This window comes from Rhamphochromis longiceps, linkage group LG17 (genome assembly GCF_057381845.1).
Source record: "Rhamphochromis longiceps isolate RC_006_pf linkage group LG17, R_longiceps_female_GT1.1, whole genome shotgun sequence".
Lineage (NCBI taxonomy): Eukaryota > Metazoa > Chordata > Actinopteri > Cichliformes > Cichlidae > Rhamphochromis > Rhamphochromis longiceps.
The window spans coordinates 3,902,894-3,925,028 of NC_140573.1; positions in this window are offsets into that span (position 1 = coordinate 3,902,894).

Below are 22,135 nucleotides of genomic sequence, written 5' to 3' on the forward strand. Positions count from 1 at the left end.
GTGCCTCTGTGCTGTCTTTCAGTCCAGCTTTGTCCAGCCACTGGTAGGATTTCTGGATATCAGCCACCTCCTCTATCTGCCGGTGGTACATACCGTGCAGGGGCCTGTCCTTCCATGATGGTTCCTCGTCTCCCTCCTCTTTCTTGGGTTTCTGCTGCCTGAGGTATTCACTGAGCACTAGGTCAGTTGGGGCCATCTTCCCAATGTATTCTTGGATGTTCGTTGTCTCATCCTGGACTGTGGTGCTGACGCTCACCAGTCCCCGGCCCCCTTCCTTCCGCTTAGCGTATAGCCTCAGGGTGCTGGACTTGGGGTGAAACCCTCCATGCATGGTAAGGAGCTTTCTTGTCTTTATGTCAGTGGCTTCTATCTCCTCCTTTGGCCAGCCTATTACCCCAGCAGGGTACCTGATCACGGGCAGGGCGTACGTGTTGATGGCCCGGATCTTGTTCTTACCATTCAGCTGACTCCTCAGGACTTGCCTGACCCTCTGCAGGTACTTGGTGGTTGCAGCTTTTCTAGCGGCCTCTTCATGGTTCCCATTCGCCTGCGGGATCCCCAGATACTTGTAACTGTCCTCTATGTCTGCAATGTTGCCTTCTGGTAGTTCAATCCCCTCAGTTCTGACTACCTTCCCTCTCTTTGTTACCATCCGACTACACTTCTCCAGTCCGAACGACATTCCAATGTCATTGCTGTATAGCCTGGTAGTGTGGATCAGTGAATCGATGTCTCGTTCACTCTTGGCATACAGCTTGATGTCATCCATGTACAGGAGGTGGCTGACAACTGCTCCGTTCCGTAGTCGGTATCCGTAGCCAGTCTTGTTAATGATCTCACTGAGGGGGTTCAGGCCTATGCAGAACAGCAGTGGGGACAGAGCATCTCCTTGGTAGATCCCGCACTTGATGGTGACTTGTGCTATGGGCTTGGAGTTGGCCTCTAGTGTTGTACGCCACATCCCCATTGAGTTCCTGATGAAGGCTCTTAGGGTCCCATTGATCTTGTACAATTCTAGGCATTCCAGTATCCAGCTGTGGGGCATTGAGTCATAGGCCTTCTTGTAATCAATCCAGGCAGTGCACAGGTTGGTCAGTCTGGTCTTGCAGTCTCGGCTGATTGTTCTGTCTACCAGTAGCTGGTGTTTTGCGCCTCTGGTATTCTTGCCAATTCCTTTCTGTGTCCCGCTCATGTATTGACCCATGTGCCTGTTCATCTTAGCCGATATGATGCCTGACAGGAGCTTCCATGTAGTACTGAGGCAGGTTATTGGTCGGTAGTTGGAGGGGACCGGTCCCTTCTTGGGGTCCTTGGGGATCAGGACCGTCCGACCTTCGGTTAGCCATTCCGGGTGTCTCTCGTTAACTAGCAGCTGGTTCATTTGTGCTGCCAGACGCTCGTGGAGTGCAGTCAGCTTCTTTAGCCAGTAGGCGTGAACCATGTTGGGCCCTGGTGCTGTCCAACTCTTCATACTGGAGATCCTTTCTTGGATATCTGCCACTGTGATGGTTACTGGACCCTGTTCAGGGAGGTCGCTGTGGTCTGCCCTCAGATCCACTAGCCACTGAGCATCGCCGTTATGGGTTGCGTCCTTCTCCCATATGCTCTTCCAGTATTGCTCCGTCTCCAGCCTTGGTGGTGCTGTTCTCTTATTGTTCCCTTGCCACTGAGAGTACACCTTTGCTGGTTCTGTGGAGAACAGCTGGTTTATTCTCCTGCCTTCTGTCTCTCTGGTCTACCTCCTCAAGCGGCTGGCCAAGGCTGTGAGTCTTTGCTTGGCAGTTTCCAAGGCCTCAGGTATGGCCAGCTTGCTGTATTTCTTATGCACCTTCTTTGTCGCACCTTTCTGCAACTCCGTTAGTTGGCTGACCTCCCTCCTTGCTACTTTGATCTTGCCCTCTAGCCTCCTTCTCCATGGAGGGTACTGCCCCTTGTGGCTGTTCAACTTGTAGCCAAGCATCTCACTGATCACTGCTGCCGTATTGTAGATCAGCTTGTTAGTGTCGGTAATCGTGGTTGTAGGTATTGTCCGTAGTGCTGCATTAACATCATCTAGCAGACCTTCTGAGGGTACTTCACGTAATCTTGGTAACCGGCTACGGGGGATCCAGGTTTCAAGCTTGGCCATGATCCTATTTTTCAGGTCAGTTCCTCTCGCACTCAACGATTCTTCTCCTATCGCACTTGGGGCTATGTACCCAATCTCGGGTGGGGGTGATGATATCTCCCCCCTGACCTGGCGTCCTGACTCCTCCTTGCCGTAGCATTTGTGTTGTACCTCGTCAATCTCTAGCTGTGAGAGCAGTCCCTTCTTTCGAATGTTGGAACACTGAGCTACTAGTTGTTTCGCCGTCATTGTGGAAGTTGGGTATCGAAGAATCCATAGGTCCCTCATCCTATTCATGTAGCCCCTTCCGCCGGGGTTACTTGCATAGTAGCATACTATAATATTGGCCATATTATATTTACATTACCACAGTGAGATGACTTTAGTCTCATGAACAACATTAACTAATTGTTATTTACTAACTAATCTTAAATGACTGTTCAGCACAGAAATGAAGCCCAACAATCATGTTTTACAGTCCTGTGGTCTCAGCCTCTGATACTCAACTAATCAAAGTGATGTCATGACAAAAATGAATGACCAACAAAACATTTTTCTCCTTCATTTCTGTCAAACAATGCTGTATGTAACGTGTCTCGCGGTTAGTATCATGGTTGCTAGGCAACCTGAACAGCGCGACGAAGCGTATACCGTCCCATTTCACAAGCCTCTCACTTCCGCACTTCTCGTACTTATAGTACGCACCGTACGTAGTACACGTAGTGCGCGTATTTCAAGCGTGCAGACCCTGAATTGGGACACAACCACAGACTGAATGAAACACAGAAACTAAATACACATGAGGGATGATCAAGGGAAGTGGCCACACATGGGATCACAGCTGACACACATGAACCTAAAGACAGGACAGGAGAAGTGAAACTAAATACACTGACATTGGACACAGACTTTGAAAGTAAAACAGGAAACATGGAGATTAGACATGACATGAACTTAACATAACCACACAGACATGACTCATGACAGGTAGACAGGACGCACGAACCAGGGAGACTGAGTACAGGAGGAGATGACATAAACAACTAAGAAACAAAGGACTAACCAGCAACCTAGAAATTAACTAGATGAACTAAACTAGGGCACAAATGAATACCAAAGATACATAAAAAACTCAAACACTGGGTCACACGACCCAGGACCATAACAAGATCATCATTTAGCCTGGAGAAATAGTTTGTTGCTTTATAAGAAAGCCCTCCGCAAAGCCAGAACATCTTACTATTCATCACTGATTGAAGAAAATAAGAACAACCCCAGGTTTCTCTTCAGCTCTGTAGCCAGGCTGACAAACAGTCAGAGCTCTGTTGAGCCAACCATCCCTTTAACGTTAACTAGTAATGACTTCATGAACTTCTTCACAAATAAAATTTTTATCATTAGAGAAAAAATTACCAATAATCATCCCACAGATGTAATATTATCTACAGCTACTCTTAGTACCATTGATGTTAAGTTAGACTCTTTTTCTCCATTGATCTTTCTGAGTTAACTTCAATAATTACTTCCTCCAAACCATCAACGTGTCTTTTAGACCCCATTCCTACAAAACTGCTCAAAGAAGTCCTGCCATTAATTTATTCTTCGATCTTAAATATGATCAACCTATCTCTAATAATCGGCTATGTGCCACAGGCCTTCAAGCTGGCTGTAGTTAAACCTTTACTCAAAAAGCATCTCTAGACCCAGCAGTCTTAGCTAATTATATGCCAATCTCCAACTTTCCTTTCATATCAAACATCCTTGAAAGAGTAGTTGTCAAACAGCTAACAGACCATCTGCAGAGGAATGGCTTATTTGAAGAGTTTCAGTCAGGTTTCAGAGCTCATCACAGCACAGAAAAAGCTTTAGTGAAGGTTACAAATGATCTTCTTATGGCCTCTGACAGTGGACTCATCTCTGTGCTTGTCCTGCTAGACCTCAGTGCAGCGTTCGATACTGTCGACCATAATATCCTATTAGAGCGATTAGAACATGTTGTAGGTATTACAGGTACTGCGCTGCAGTGGTTTGTATCATATCTATCTAATAGACTCCAATTTGTACATGTAAATGGAGAGTCCTCTTCACACACTGAGGTTAATTATGGAGTTCCACAGGGTTCAGTGCTAGGACCAATTCTGTTTACATTATACATGCTTCCCTTAGGCAGCATCATTAGAAGACATAGCATACATTTACACTGCTATGCTGATGACACCCAGCTCTATCTGTCCATGAAGCCAGATAACACACACCAATGAGTTAAACTGCAGGAATGTCTTAAAGACATAAAGACCTGGATGGCCTCTAACTTTGTGCTCTTTAATTCAGATCAAACTGAGGTTATTGTACTCGGCCCTGAAAATCTTAGAAATATGGTATCTAAGCAGATTCTTACTCTGGATGGCATTACCTTGGCCTCCAGTAACGCTGTGAGGAACCTTGGAGTCATTTTTGACCAGGACATGTCCTTCAAAGCACATATTAAACAAATATGTAAGACCGCTTTCTTCCATTTGAGCAACATCTCTAAAGTTAGAAATATCCTGTCTCAGAGTGACGCTGAAAAACTAGTTCATGCATTTATTACTTCCAGGCTGGACGACTGTAATTCATTATTGTCAGGATGTCCAAAAAACTCACTGAAAAGCCTTCAGCTGATCCAAAATGCTGCAGCAAGAGTCCTGAGAGGGACTAGAAAGAGAGAGCAGATTTCTCCTGTATTGGCTTCCCTTCATTGGCTTCCTGTTAAATCCAGAATTCAAAATCCTGCTCCACACATACAAGGTCTTAAATAATCAGGCCCCATCTTATCTTAATGACCTTGTAGTACCATATCACCCTATTAGAGCACTTCGCTCTCACACTGCAGGCTTACTTCAGATTCAAGATTCAAGAGCTTTATTGTCAATACAGTAGTATACACAGTATACAGTGTACCGAAATGCTGTTTCACCCTAAGCCTCCCATGGTGCATTTATAAATATATAAAGGATATATCTCCAAGAGATATAAAACTAGGAATTACAAATAAATAACATGCTATGTTTCGGTAAAATTAAGGGATAAAAGGGTACTAACTATACAATTCTATACAATACTATAATGGTAACTATACAATATTAACTGTATGATAAACACAGACAGGACAGAGAAAATACAAAGTGGAATGTGCAGTAGGTATTTAATACCAGTTTCAAGTTATTGTCGGGATATCATTGACGAGACATGACAAAGACATGTGCAAAATGCAAAATGTGCAAATATAATATAATTTAGATGTGTTCAGAACTATGTTACTGAGTGTGCAAATAAGCATGCTGTTCCCAGGTCCAGTTTGTAGTGGATTTGTGGAAGTTTTTGTTGTTTTTGAGTCTTTTGATCAGTATTGTAAGGTGTTTGTAAAGGCGTATGTGTATATCAGTCCTTTTGTGGTAGTGAGTTGAGGGCTCTGACTGCTTGGGGGAAGAAGCTCTTCCAGTGTCTGGTCATCACGGTTTTGATGCTGCGAAACCGTCTGCCAGATAGAAGGAGGGAGAACAGTGCATGTGAGGGGTGGAGAGTGTCCTTCACTATGCTGTTCGCACGTCGGATGATGTGTCTGTCATAGAGTTGGGAGGTGGATGTGAGAGGGCCTCCAATGATCCTCTCTTCTGTCCTCAATATGCGCTGCAGACACTTGTTTTCAGCGAGGGTGCAGTTCCCGTACCACACAGTGATGTAGCAGCAGAGGACGCTCTCAATGGTTCCCCAGTAAAATGATGTGAGGATAGGAGGAGGGAGACTGGCCTTCTTCAGTTTCCTAAGAAAGTGAAGACGTTGTTGGGCTTTCTTCATGATGGTGGTGGTGTTCAGGTTCCAGGAGAGATCGGCTGACCCAGGAACTTTACACTGTTGACCATCTCAACAGCAGATCCGTTGATGTGCAGAGGGGTGTGAGCCATTGAGGTCTTCCTGAAGTTAACAACCATCTCTTTAGTCTTCTGAACATTTAGAGACAGGTTGTTATTCTGACACCAGTCCACCAGGTGTTGTACCTCCTCTCTGTATTCACACTCATCGTTGTTGGTGATGAGACCCACCACTATTGTGTCATCTGCAAACTTGATGATGTGGTTTGAGCTGTACTGTGCAGTACAGTCATGTGTTAGCAGGGTGAACAGCAGTGGACCAAGCACACAGCCCTGCGGCGATCCTGCGCTCAGTCTGACGACTTTGGAGGTTTTATTTCCTATGAAGACAGACTATGGCCTGTCAGTTAGGAAGTCCAAGATCCAAATGCAGAGGGAGGTGTTTATTCCTTGTGAGTCCAACTTCTTTACCAGCTCCTGGGGAATGACTATGTTGAATGCTGAGCTGAAGTCAATAAACAGCATTCTGACATAAGTGTCCTTTTGTCGAGATGGGAGAGAGAAAGGTGAAGAGCAGATGAGATGGCATCATCTGTGGAGCGGTTTTGGTGATCAGCAAACTGTAGCGGGTCCAGATTCAGTGGAAGCTGAGTTTTCATGTGCCTCAATACCAGCCTCTCAAAGCACTTAATGATGATGGGCGTAAGTGCCACCGGCCGGTAGTCATTGAGGCAGGACACAGTGGACTTCTTTGGCACTGAGATGATTTTTGTGGTTTTGAGGCATGCAGGTACCACAGCTGGGCTCAGTGATGTGTTTAGGATGTTCGTGAGGATGCCTGCGAGCTGGTCAGCACACTCCCGAAGCACCTGGCCAGGTATGTTGTCAGGTCCTGCAGCCCTTCGCAGGTTTACTCTGTGAAGTGTCATCCTGACATCTGCTGTGGACAGACAAAGTACTTGGTCATTGGGGGAGGGGGGCATCTTCCTTTGTTCTCTGTCTCAAAACGTGCAAAGAAGTCATTTAGTTGGTCTGGCAGAGAGGGATCACTGCTGCATGCTGGAGGTGTTGGCTTGTAGCCCGTGATTGTTTGGATGCCGTGCCACATGCGCCGAGTGTCCTTTGTACTTGTGAAATGTGTGTTGATCTTATGTGCATACTGCCGCTTTGCGTCTTTGATGGCCCATGATAGATCTGCTCTGGCTGTAGTGTAAGCTTCTCTATTTTTGGACTTAAAGGCAGAGTCTCTGACTTTCATCAGGTTGCGTAGCTTTGCAGAGAACCAGGGTTTATGGTTCGGATAGGTGATGACGGCATTAGTGCTAGCACTAGGTGGGATGTAAACAACAACGATGATCATCACAGTAAACTCTCTTCGGATGTAAAACGGCCTGCATCTGACTGCCAAGACCTCCACAAGTTCTGAACAGTGCACAGATACAGTCGCTGCATTCTTACACCAGCTGTTATTGATGTAAACACACAGTCCACCGCCGCATGTCTTACCCGATGATAGGGGATCTCTGTTGGCATGGTAGCTGGCTAGCACGTCTAGCTGGATAGAGCGGTCTGTGATGCCTCTGTGTAGCCATGTTTCAGTAAGAATAAGGACGCGGCAGTGTCTTATTTCTTTCCGGGTGTTTAGCAGCAGTCTCAAATAGTCCAGTTTGTTTTCTATGGAGCGCACGTTGGAGAGCAGAAGTGATGGGGGGTGCCGGTCGGCTACGGTTGGCTTTTAGCCTAGCATGGATACCGGCACGCTTACCGCGCTTCCGCTTCCTTGCACACCGTTCTCGATGTACTTCCGGGCGGATGCTGAGATGTTGTGGCTCCATAGCCCGTTTTTTTCGGCGCTTGCAGAATGCCGCTGCGGCACAGTTTCTCCAGCGTGTCTCCATCTGGCTGAGTTTGGTGGCGTTTTTCTAAATCCAGAAGTTGTTGATGATTGTAGATGTGTTTGACTGTTGTTCCAATGCACATTACAGCTGTATAATAGACCAAATTCGAATAGAACTTGAGTTAAAAACAAAATTGCACCATGGTTTTGGACCCGGTGTGGCCGCTGCGACCTAGTGCGCCGCCAATCTTGGCCTGCCAATCTTGGCCTGCCAATCTTGTTGTTCCTAGAGTATTTAAAAGTAGAATGGGAGGCAGAGCCTTCAGTTTTCAGGCCCCTCTTCTGTGGAACCAGCTTCCAGTTTGGATTCGGGAGACAGACACTATCTCTACTTTCAAGATTAGGCTTAAAACTTTCCTTGTTTCTAAAGCATATAGTTAGGGCTGGACTAGGTGACCCTGAATCCTCCCTTAGTTATGCTGCAATAGACGTAGGCTGTCGGGGATTCCCATAATGCATTGAGTTTTTCCTTTCCAGTCACCTTTCTCACTCACTATGTATTAACAGACCTCTCTGCATTGAATCATATCTGTTATTAACCTCTGTCTCTCTTCCACAGCATGTCTTTATCCTGTCTTCCTTCTCTCACCCCAACCGGTCGCAGCAGATGGCCCCGCCCCTCCCTGAGCCTGGTTCTGCCGGAGTATTCTTCCTGTTAAAAGGGAGTTTTTCCTTCCCACTGTCGCCAAAGTGCTTGCTCATAGGGGGTCATATGATTGTTGGGTTTTTCTCTGTATGTATTATTGTACGATCTACTGTACAACATAAAGCACTTTGAGGCGACTATTGTTGTGATTTGGCGCTATATAAATAAAATTGAATTGAATTGAATTAAAAATAATAACTTTCATTATTTCATTATTAATCTGTCTGTAGTGTACAGTATTCTGCATTTTCTGTGAGTGTCCTAAAGTGTGGCAAAATTGAATGACAGCGGGAGAAATGTGCAGTGAGTTGAGATTTTTGACTGTATTCTGCCCAGAATGTTTTCTGTCAATGAGGATAAAGTTGCTTTGTAAAATCTGAAAATCTATAAATTGAGTTGACACAAATCCAGTTTTAAACTGAGGGTGGACAAACTAAACTGAAGCAAGATGGCATACAGGCTGTATGTATGTGATACAGAGGCAGGAGTAACACTGATTGTACCTTATGTGACAACACCAAGGTGATCCAGACATCGTGGTGAAACGGTGGTCTGAATGTTTTTCCTGGATGGGTGTACGCTGGTGAAGATGTGGTGGTGGCACAGGAGGAAGAAAATCAGGAACTTCAGCAGAGGCACATGGACCTGAGAAAGGGGAAGTATTGAGTGAGGAGTCCACAGCAATGCAGGACAAAATGATTTTGTACAGTCGTCGCAGCTAAACCTTGACCTTTCTCTTGGTAGAATCAAGATCAGATATCCTCTTTAATAGCAGTTCTCTCATGATGCATATATTATGAAGTCAGTTTTGATTCAAGTTTACCCGTAGTATATTTTGCCATGTTTTTTTTTAAGCACAAGCACATTTCCTCTGGCTGGTTTGTTTTCGACGTCTTTGTAATGCCCTTTTCACCACATGGTTATTTGTTTGTGGTTTGAATGAACCTTTCCCTAAATTCCTGGACAAACCCGACTCATTTTAGTAACATGGTAGATAAATGAGCTTCATGGCAGACTAATAAAACCTGCAAAAGTATCCATGTCAGCATCAGGTCAGATTCTTTTTTATTGTTAATTGTCAACTGTTTTAAGTATTCTTGGAAGAAAAGAGTAATGGGCAGTAGCCCAATGAGCCTCACTTTGTAAATCCAAAATATTTATTTTTCCAGCATGGTGTTATATAACTGGGGTATGTTTCTTTGCATATACCAGGCATTTACTGTCTCACTAGTTATGAAATGCACTGAGGATGAAAGTTGAATATGTTTAAAAGCTGACAGTCACATACAGTGGGGCAAAAGAGTATTTAGTGAGCCACCGATTGTGCAAGTTCCCCCACTTAAAATGATGACAGACGTCAGTAATTTGCACCAGAGGTACACTTCAACTGTGAGAGACAGAATGTGAAAGAAAAATCCATGAATTCACATGGTAGGATTTGTAAAGAATTTATTTGTAAATCAGGGTGGAAAATAAGTATTTGGTCACCTCAAACAAGGAAAATCTCTGGCTCTCACAGACCTGTAACGTCTTCTGTAAGAAGCTTTTCTGTCCCCCACTCGTTACCTGTATGAATGGCACCTGTTTGAACTCATCATCTGTATAAAAGACACCTGTCCACAGCCTCAAACAGTCAGACTCCAAACTCCGCCATGGCCAAGACCAAAGAGCTTTCGAAGGACACCAGGAAAAGTATTGTAGACCTGCACCAGACTGGGAAGAGTGAATCTACAATAGGCAAGCAGCTTGGTGTGAAAAAATCAACTGTGGGAGCAATCATCAGAAAATGGAAGACATACAAGACCACTGATAATCTCCCTCGATCTGGGGCTCCACGCAAGATCTCATCCCGTGGGGTCAAAATGATCATGAGAACGGTGAGCAAAGATCCCAGAACCACACGGGGGGACCTGGTGAATGACCTGCAGAGAGCTGGGACCAAAGTAACAAAGGTCACCATCAGTAACACACTACAATGGCAGGGAATCAAATCCCGCAGTGCCAGACGTGTTCCGCTGCTGAAGCCAGTGCATGTCCAGGCCCGTCTGAAGTTTGCCAGAGAGCACATGGATGATACAGCAGAGGATTGGGAGAATGTCATGTGGTCAGATGAAACCAAAGTAGAACTTTTTGGTATAAACTCAACTCGTCGTGTTTGGAGGAAGAAGAATACTGAGTTGCATCCCAAGAACACCATACCTACTGTGAAGCATGGGGGTGGAAACATCATGCTATGGGGCTGTTTTTCTGCCAAGGGGACAGGACGACTGATCCGTGTTAAGGACAGAATGAATGGGGCCATGTATCGAGAGATTTTGAGCCAAAACCTCCTTCCATCAGTGAGAACTTTGAAGATGAAACGAGGCTGGGTCTTCCAACATGACAATGATCCAAAACACACCGCTCGGGCAACAAAGGAGTGGCTCCGTAAGAAGCATTTGAAAGTCCTGGAGTGGCCTAGCCAGTCTCCAGACCTCAACCCCATAGAAAATCTGTGGCGGGAGTTGAAAGTCCGTGTTGCTCGGTGACAGCCCCAAAACATCACTGCTCTCGAGAAGATCTGCATGGAGGAATGGGCCAAAATACCAGCTACTGTGTGTGCAAACCTGGTAAAGACCTATAGTAAACGTTTGACCTCTGTTATTGCCAACAAAGGTTATGTTACAAAGTATTGAGTTGTATTTTTGTTATTGACCAAATACTTATTTTCCACCCTGATTTACGAATAAATTCTTTACAAATCCTACCATGTGGATTCATGGATTTTTTTTTCACATTCTGTCTCTCACAGTTGAAGTGTACCTCTGGTGCAAATTACTGACCTCTGTCATCATTTTAGGTGGGGGAACTTGCACAATCGGTGGCTGACTAAATACTTTTTTGCCCCACTGTATGTCAACGTCCACTGTGGTTTGCATGGACGCACCACTTGTTCTGCTACCTCTGCAACCTCACATGAGCTGTAAACAGCTGGTGGGTTCTTCTGGGATTTTCTCTTTCTGTTGTTTATGGCAGTTTTCTCACTTTTTATAGGGAACCCAAATATTTTGGCACACAAGCTTCTTTAGTGAGTTCCTCCATCCAAGGTAATTTACTGATAGGCCAGAAGGGTGGCAACTGATGATCTTTCTAGAAGAACAGTTTTCCTCATAATATAAAGAATGAAAACCTGGTATCCTCCCTGTTTTCCTGTTTGTGCACATTTTTTCTCCCTGAATGTTACATTTAGTTTATGAAGATCCACTTCATATTATCTATGTTGAACAGTGTGGTGGCAGATTTCTTTTCTCATGTATTAATCGCATATTTAATCATATCACATTAGTTATAGTAATGTCACTTTCTCACTCTAGTATAGTAAGAGCACTCCTGTCACCAGTTTGTATGCATGTGGAATGTGATCACAAGTGAGGGCCAAGTTTTATTTCACCTTCACAGCAGACTCATTTTCCTCTTGAGGGCTCTGGACATCCTGTTGCAGATGAGGTGACGGTTGGTTGGAGCTTTTCTTTGATTGAACAGTTAAGGATCTGCCAATAATTGATCTGCTGTGGAATGTTTTTTGTTTAAGAGCGTCTGTGTCTGCGTATATAAGATGTAAGGGTGGTGGCCACAATTCAGAGAGCATCCCAGTGTTTCACTGGGATGCTCTCTCCACATTGCAATGTGTTGATTAAACCCACTTCAAATCAAGCTCACTGGGTGTGTTGCCGGTTCCATAACAACAGTTACAGCTTCATTGGTACAGCCTAAGTCCACAAAAATGATCTTCTTCTGTAATAAGAAACTACACTTCCTGCAAGTTTAATGGTACTAGTAATAAAAATATTAGTAAACAAACTGTTAAAATCCACTGATTATTCTAGTTTGTGTGTCACTTTAAGGGTTCAGTGTCGTCATTAATTGGAATCGTCTCACAATTCAGGATAAATGAAATCATTGCTATCCTTGGAACTTGTGTTGCTAACAAACATGTGATTGAGGCTCCATAACCTTCATGGGAATTAAACTTGCTTGGGATTTGTGCTTCCAGACACTCTGCATATTTTCCATAGGTACACCAAAGCAGGGCTCTGTGATTCTGCCCTTTATTTTTGAGGGTGCTGATGAGATAACTGAAAGCCTCGAAGAAACAGTTTGGGAACAGTCTATTAAATGATAATGGATACATCTGTGGAATTTGCAAGTCTAAAAACAATTATCTCAGTTTGTCTCTTGCATTAAAATGCTCAGAGGAAGCAGGAGTCTCTTCCTATTAAAAAGCCTACAGAGACTTTCCCAAAAAGAGATATACCACTTAAGGGAAATAGTACTGTAAGAAAATATTAGCATTTTGTAGTGTTGCTAAAAAAAAAAATTTGAATGGGTATGTGAATAAAGATGCTTTCCTGATACTTTTTACTTTTAGTCATTGGTGCTTTAGCTGACAATGTTAATTAAGGTACCAAGGCATGTCAGTTTCAATCTAGAGCTCCACATCCATGAGCATTTCCAGTAACAGACATTTTTGAGTCTTTTGTTGGTTGTTGTAAAGTTTGTTGAAAGGTTCACATCAGTTCTATGGACACATATATGTATTATGAGCTGAAGGTCAGGGAACCCCTGGGTTTATCAAACATGGAACGTATCAAAAAGCTTAGAAAAGGTTTACTTGAGAAGTCTGGTGCAGAGTCAAACTGCAAACCTTGCACACTTTAAAAGTAAATGCTTTCTAAATGCTTTGCCTAATGAGGCAAAGCTGCACAAAAAACACTGGGCATGCCTATATAGTAAAGAAGCAAATTTGCCCTTTGTTCTCCTTATCTAATGCTTGAACTAGTTCTTGCCAAAGTAGCTGTATGGCTGCCAACCAGTAGGGTTACACTTTATATACTCATCTGTCTGGGTTCATATAGCAGGCAGACACCAAAAATACTGCTCATAAAATGAATAAACACTTTTTAAATCACAGTATAGTATGATTATAATTTAGTACATTGAAGTATATAGTTTCTAAAATTATATATACATATAAAATATAAAATTAAACAAAATTACCTCCAAAAGGCCATCAGTGTAAATGCCTTTGACCAGACCATCTGCACTGGCATACATGAATGTGGGGGCCACACTGAGTACTATTTTGAGATGCTGTAATGAAATTTTGGCAAAATGAACTAGCCTGTCTTATTTTTTTTCTACTTTGATTTCCTGTGTGTCTTTGAATTCATCCCTCTTTCAGTAGAGATTGAAAATGTGATGTCATTCAGGGGTAAAAACAGCAAAGGATTCTGGGAACGCGTGGCAAGCGGTACCAGCGCACGCAGGCTTTCAATTGAAATCAGTTACACAGCGATAAAAAGAAACACAAAAAATGGCAAGAAGCTGTTGTATTATTAACTGCAATAGCCGGTCGCATGACAGCCACGGGAAGCCGATGGGTAAAGAGATCGGTTGTTATCGGATTACGTCGTTGAAGAGAAATTGTTCGAGCCATGTTTCCGAAGTAACAAAGAGGCGACGGGTGGCCTGGATTGCAGCCATTCAAAGACCAAATATAACGTCCCAGAACCCTCCAGCTCACAGGTTAGTCTGCTCCAAGCATTCCCACAAAGTTCAGAGTTTTGTAGTAGTTAATACGTCATTTTTCATAACATAATTGGTGACATAGGTTACAAGCAAGTCTGGCGCTGAACAGAAATTGTCGCGCTATGCTCCTTTATTTATTGTGCATAAATAGTGAATTGTCCTGACACAATATTGCGTTTCGCTTCTGTTATTACCATGGTACACTGACAAAAACATATACTTTTATTCACAGGATAAAACAGTTGTTTTGTATCACTAATTGTCCAGTACGATTACAGCATACAATATTATTGTCACTGCTACATTTCTGTAATGCGAACCAGAAATTATTTCCACTACTAATTAATTACCGTTGAGCTCAAAGGTTATATTAATAAATGGTTAACGAATGTGTATTTATGAAGATGATTTGTGAGACTGGTAAACTTATGATACGTACGATGGTCTTTCGTTCTACACGGTGCATTTCAAGGTCCTGCACCCATCCGTCGGTAAACTGTACCTGGGCTTGTTGCAGTGACCTGACGTTACTAAACTTCATGAGTGTGTGCACTCACTCCAAGAACCGTATAATTATAAATATGAGCGTGGTGAAAGTTGGGCAGCACGCTAACGTATTTTGTCCCTCTGTGTGCTCGTAAGGGTCTAACCCTTTCACTCGTTTGATTTTTTTCCTCATATCTTTTCTTTGACTTTTCATCAAGTCTGTCTTTGTACGGACCGGCATTGTTCTCCTTCGTTTTGTACATACCTTTTTTGGGGGGCAAAGAAAAAACAAGAAGGTATTGGAACCGGAGAATGAACGTTTTGCGGTGCTGCAAATGCTTGCGTTTGATGCATTGCTTTGATTGTTTTGCCACTAGTACCCGGCATGCAATGCGTGAAAGTCACGTGGTCTGTCAATCTCTGTTGATAATTTTAATTTCCATCAAACAATGAGAGATCCTTTTGTACTTCACACATTACCGAGTCCATATCAATACAGATTTTCTCCCCTATGATTTCTAACATTCACAATGTGTTTCTTTAATTTGTTTGAGGAGTAAGATATGATCACAATCTCTACTTCTGTGTCACATCACCCTCTGCAACCCAATATGATTCCACCGTGTCATATTCATGGTTAGCTTGACCTGTTGGCACTTTTTGGTCCTTTTCTCTCCATCTTCTCTCTATTTCAGTTCTGTGTGTGTGTTGTGTGCACATGCTTGACTCTTTGCTGAAGGACTGGAGATGCATTGAGGTTTTGCTTTACATCAGCACAACTGACCAGTAGCAGAGCCTCAAAAGCTGCGTCTTATCACAGTAATAACAATAATAGCAATATTACAGTTTATTTATAGGTGCCTTTTAAAACACTCCAGGCAGCCATATTTCATCTAGTCCTTCTGTTCATCATCTGTTCGACAGTCCCCCCCACCTTCTGAATTTACTCTCTGATTGCTGGGCTCCACCTCTGGCTCAGACTTCCTCACTCTGCCACTGGAACCCAGCAGTAGTTATTAGCTCAGTAACGCCAGTTATGAAGCATATGTGTAAGTTCAGTAAGGAGGATCCTGTTCTGTGATATGGGTCATTAGAGTCTAATCACCAGTCACTTTCTCTAAATCGTAGGTGTCAAACTCTGGCCCGTGGGCCAAATTTGGCCAGCAGCCTAATTGCATTTGGCCTGCGAAGCCATACCAAATTACTATTAGAGCTGGCCTACTGGTATTATGCAGCTAATATATATATTGTTTAGTATTAAGCTTTGCTTGTTCCATATTCAGTTTTTCAGCAAAATGTGTTTGAGTCCATAAGAAAAGATTCATTCTCATATCTGGAGGAATAAATATATTTCAATAAATATTAACGTTAGCCCGCGACTTTGTTCCTGTTTTGAATTTTGGCCCACTGTGTATTTGAGTTTGACACCCCTGCTCTAAATGATATATCCTTATTGAAATTCTTTCAATAGTTTTGAGGATGACCAATTAAATAAATAAAGTAAGATCAACACATACGGAAACCATTTCTCCCAGTAGAAAGCTGCAGATTGGAATCTCCTCTCCCAGCATCTTTGTGAGAAAGTGTCTGGCAGTATAATATTGTCTGCAATTCTGAACTTCTTTTCAGTGTAGATGTTATGTTAGACATGAAGAGTTTGTGGGAATAAGTTTAGATGCAGTAATAAGGACAACATGCCCTCCTGACTGATGCACTGACCTCTTCACAGCTAAAACTCTGGTCCTGTGATGAATAGTCTAAATCAGAGATAGTCATCATTCTAATAACCCTCACTGGCTGTCTGTGAGGTTTTGCGAAGCCTCAAATTACATCTGTGCTCTTCCCTGAGATATGTGAAGTCATTCGGCCTCATTGGAATTGGAGGTTCCCATTAAAGCTGACTTCAACTATCAGTCTGTGGATGTGAAAAGTGAAAGGACATTGCGCATATAAACTTCCTGACATGTTTTTCAAGATACATGTTCATGTATGAGAGCCTGTTAAAACTTCTAAAGGTACCAAATTAAACTAACTACTGCATTATAAATGGAGAAGAAGAAAAAGACAAAGCTAATAAGAATGTGACCTGCAGCACAGTTCAAACGCTAAAATGGTGCAGTGCATCCTGGACGATTTATGAGTTTATACCTGACACCTTATAACTGCTGCGGTGCCCATTAAAAGTAAGGCTGTTTACTCTTAAAGAGTATGTAGCTGTGTTTGTGTTATACAGAATCAAGGTAAAGAAAAACATATATCACCTTATTACCCTCTACGAAGGAGACAGAAGGTGAATAAATTAGATGTGTGGAACTGCAGAAATATGATAAGAGAAGTCTTTTATCCTTGAAAAACTGAGGTTTAATGACCTTTACTGAACTCATTTGACCCTTATAAGATGCATGTGCACATACATACATCTACCATAAAAGAGAAATGTTTAGGTCTGGCAGTGCCAGCAGAGATGTGTAGATGGAAAAGGAGGAGGATGAGGAGGAGGTGAAGGACTGCAGTCTCTCTAGTAAGCCAGCAAGAGCCCAAATTAAAAATTAAAAAGCCAAAGCAAGTCCAGGACACCTGCACCGACTCGCACACTTCTGTCAAACTCCAAAACAAAGTTCTGCCGTCCCCAGGGTTGGCATGTGGAGCTCAGTGACCGTGGACCCAATACTTCTGTATAAATGGAGGAGAGTATGACAAAACTTGGTGTTCACTTGATGAATTTGTTGTTTTGTTTTCTATGTAAATGTGTGCCTGCTTTTCCATGCTTTCTTTCTGTGTCTGTACTATGATGATAAATGTGTGCTGGCAGTACAGAGGCACTGTACTGTATTGCATTAAATAAATATACCACTTTTGTAAAGTGTGATTACTTTCAAGTTACTTTCCTTTCAATGCGTTTTTTAAAATGGGCTTGTCTCAGTCCATTACTTCGACATTTAGCGTTGCTGTGAGGACATATGCTTTACAGATGGGGAAACTGCTCATTTACCACAAACATGACTCTATTTCTTTAATATTTTAAATCTTTTAACAAGCCTCCTCTCAGCCTAATGCCAAGATTGTCTTTTGCCTGCTGCATTTATGCTGCAATTATAGACCAATGCTGCTGATTTTCAACAATTTACCATTTTATTATATATGAGTCAAGTGAGTCAAAATCAAACATAATTTTAGAGTTTTCTCATATATGATGGCATAATTTGCTTGATATAAATCATATCATTATATGTATTGAGATGCACATTGGAAAAAATATTCCAAAATGAGATCACGACCAAGCATCAGATGACTGTGTCTGTAAAAATAATGTGTTTTTCTGTAGAGCTGGTTGTAGAACAGAGACAAGCTGGTATCACATAGTCCCTGCAGATTTTTCAGCTGCACATCCAGGATAAAATCCTTTCAAAAACAATATAATTCAACATTCAGTATTCATTTCCAAGGGATCAGCTTATAGATATATTACACAGATTACGGTGAGTGTACATGTTTTCAATATACAAACATTAAAAATGTTTCAGTCCTTTACAAAAATGCAGACAAACTACTCACTCGTCAGAACTTCATCTTTTAGGTCATGTACTCAGCAGGTCATTGCCATCACTGCTCAAATCTAAAGCCCTGGTTGATCTCTCATCCTGCTCTCTTTCCCCCATTCTTTCTTTGACCACCACTTTTTACTTTGGCTTCCTAAACATAATTTATATTGCCACTCCATCACTGCACTAATTTACAAGACACTTGCCAACAAACAAATTGTTGCACAGCTGAGGCTCAGACACTTTTTCCACAAGACGTAAAGTAAAAGTAATCTACTTCCTAGCAATCATAACTTTCTTCCAAATGCCCTTATTTTTAATCGATTGAGTGTCAACTGATTGAATGAATATTTGCAACTTAAATTCACTTTATACGGAAAATGTGTACTGTATAAATAAAGTTAGGCTTTGGATCACAAGGTAGACCCAGTTAACCTGGAATCTGTCCAACTTTAACAACAGTAGTGTATGCATGCTTTATAACAGAGGGGCTAATTAAACTGTGATGTTAACTATTGTTATTCCTGTTATTGTTATTCCTGCCCCAAGTGGAGGAGTTCAAGTATCTCGGGGTCTTGTTCGCGAGTGATGGGAGAAGGGAGCCGGAGATTGACAGACGGATTGGGGCTGCAGCTGCTGTAATGCGGACGCTGCACCGGTCCGTCGTGGTGAAGAGGGAGCTGAGTGTAAAAGCGAAGCTCTCAATTTACCGGTCGATCTACGTCCCTACCCTCACCTATGGCCACGAGCTGTGGGTAGTGACCGAAAGAACGAGATCGCGGATACAAGCGGCGGAAATGAGCTTCCTCCGAAGGGTGGCTGGCCTCTCCCTTAGAGATAGGGTGAGAAGTTCGGCCATCCGGGAGGGGCTCAGAGTAGAGCCGCTGCTGCTCCACATCGAAAGGAGTCAGCTGAGGTGGTTCGGGCATCTGACAAGGATGCCCCCTGGGCGCCTCCTGGGTGAGGTGTTCCAGGCATGTCCCACCGGGAGGAGGCCCCGGGGAAGACCCAGGACACGCTGGAGAGATTATATCTCTCGGCTGGCCTGGGAACGCCTTGGTATTCCCCTGGATAAGCTGGAGGAGGTGGCTGGGGAGAGGGAGGTCTGGGCCTCTTTGCTTAGGCTGCTGCCCCCGCGACCCGGCCTCGGATAAGCGGTTGAAGATGGATGGATGGATGGATGTTAACTATTGTTAGGAGATGGTTGATAAATGCATGAAGTTTAGTTTTCAGGTAGGCTGTTGCATTTAAATGATTCACAGCTCTTAGTAAGTGGCCCAACGTGTGCCAAGAAAATATTCCCTCCATCACTCTGCCACCAGCCTCAACTGTTGATACATGGCAGGATGGATGAGGAGGAACTCCTGAGGAGAATGTAAGCCACACCTCTACCCTCTTTTTCCCTCTAACCTTTTAGATGTGTTTTAATGTCAACTTCACAATGAACAGACTCCCACACACTGTGAACCTTAATTACATTTCATTACTAAACATCCTTTGTGCAAAATAGGTATTTAAGTGAATAATTGCCTCATAATTGTCTAGTATCAAAACATATACAAAAGAGATTTGCTAAACAGATGCTGTGCTGTGAGTCTGTTTCCATTGCTGGGCCTGTTTATTCCTCTGCTATGCATCTGTTTTCTGTAATAGATGTAAAAGGCATCTCCAGCACCACATTTTGTCGTTCAAACTGGGAAGACTGTACTTGTGAACTGGGGCCATATAAATTGAAATGAAATGAACTGAAAGCACACAATTTCGGCATGTTGGGTCTAAATTAATACATGGATTAATAACTTGATTTTATTGTCCAGCAGCTTACAATAAAATGGTAAAGGGCCTGTATTTGTATAGCGCTTTACTTAGTCCCTAAGGACCCCAAAGCGCTTTACACTACATTCAGTCATTCACACACTTCCCCAGGGCGGCTGTGGCTATAATAACGCACTGACAGAGGCAAGGCTGCCAGACACTGGCGCTACCAGGCCCTCTGACCACCACCAGTAGGCAACGGGTGAAGTGTGAAGTGGCTTGCCCAAATACACAACGACTGAGACTGCTGGAGCCGGGGCTCAAACCGGCAACCTTCTGATTACAAGACGCCCCATCGCCCCAGTGGACTTATACTATACTAAAATGGAGTTATGGATTAAGCTGTTTCAATAGGAATAAAAAAGAGCTCAGATTTTAAGGGAATTCTTACTGATTCAGAGGTTTTTGTGTCAGTCTCACATTGTAATCAGCTGTAAATGACTGGTGACATTTTTATATTGACATAAACAATGATGTTGGTGTTTCAAACCTGTCAGTGTTAGCAGACATATTACAAGACTTCATAAAATATGATACAAAAGCATGATTACAAATACAATAAATGCTTCTGGATGGCAAATGCTCTGTTCAGTACACACGTTTTACTTTGAACACATAGGTATGCAGCATGCACACAACATGCATTCATCCTTTTTGGTTGAGTCCATGGTGATGGCCTGTGTCTTTCCGAGTTCTCCTCAAACACTTTGGCTTCCCTCTACAATGTTAGGCCTCTTATTAACCTTTGTCATGTCATGCACACATTGCTCAAGAGCTGTTGCCATATTGGATGTGATAACCTGTAGCGATCACATCCAATAACTCATGTGTTGTTTACATACAAATGATCACTGCTTTTTTTTCACTGCTGTGCTGCTGGTTGCAGCAATCACCAGGGATAGAGAATCTTTTTTGTTGCCTTTCAGGTGATTTGGATAGAAGAGGAGCATCACATAAATGGTAGTATCAGTTCTAAATTATTTGAAATCCAAGTATCTGTTTCAAACAATATTTGACTGTGAGGCTTGGTTACCGGTTGTTGCTGGTTCTCACTGGTTGTCACTAGTTGTTACCGCTTGCTGCTGGTGCAGCAGCACTGACAGCTAACATGGCGGTTAAATCGACACATTTTGCTGCACCCATTTTTAGTTTTAATTGTTTTATGTCAGCTTTTCAGCTCCACCTTCTCCACTTCTTCCACACTAAACTTTTTCTACAAGCTGCGTGAGCGCACACCAAAGGTAGGGGAGGTGCTCAGGTTCACTGTCATTGATCATAATCGATCGATAGTGAAAAGTCCCCGCTCAATGCTCAGCTCAAATGCACAAATATATACAATTATGAGATATTCATGAAGTATTTTTATTTTATTTTGCCATTTATATATGTTGGCACTAACAGTGCTCAAGACAATACTTATATACTGTCAATATGTGACATATTGAAATCGCGTTTGAATTTGCGCTTGTTTTTTGCTTTCACTTTGCAATCGCACGAACTGTGTATAGAGAGCGACAGCACTGATTGGTGAGTGATGATAATTTGTGCACCAATTCCTCTGACATCGTCTTATCAATCGTTAGCTTACTATGCAAACATGACAAGTGAAATCTCCTGCAGCTTAAACATGTGAGAGGTTGATCGCGCAGAGAATCGCTGAGCGTTATGTGAGTGCGTGTGTAAAAGCAGCAGGATATATATTTTAGTTCTGCTGAGCCAAATAAGACAGGTCAGGGTGAAGAAGTGACAGCCAAAGAAAAGCTTACCACAAAACGGAGAAGTTATGACAAATCAGACTATAAGGCAAAAAGAAAGTGCAGCTTTATGGTTTCATGGACAAAAGAATTTCTGTGGCTGCGATATGATGAGCTAAATAACCAGGGCTGCACATAAGTGGTCCGCAGGTGCGCATTCGCTGTCAAAATAAAAAACACGCACAAGGGTTAGGGTTAAATTTAAAAACTGTACTTTTGAGTTAAAATATATATTTATAATTTTAATAAATGACAAATTAAAAAGGCATGAACATTTCTTTTGTATTGAAAAAATTTCGAACCGTGACACCAAAGTATCGAACCGAACCGTGAATTTTGTGTATCGTTGCACCCCTAATATATATATATATGTGTGTATTTTTAACAAGAACTTTATTGAACAATCAGTGAGTATACAACATACAAACAGATGAGGTATACAAGTGGAACATAAATATGAACAACCAGC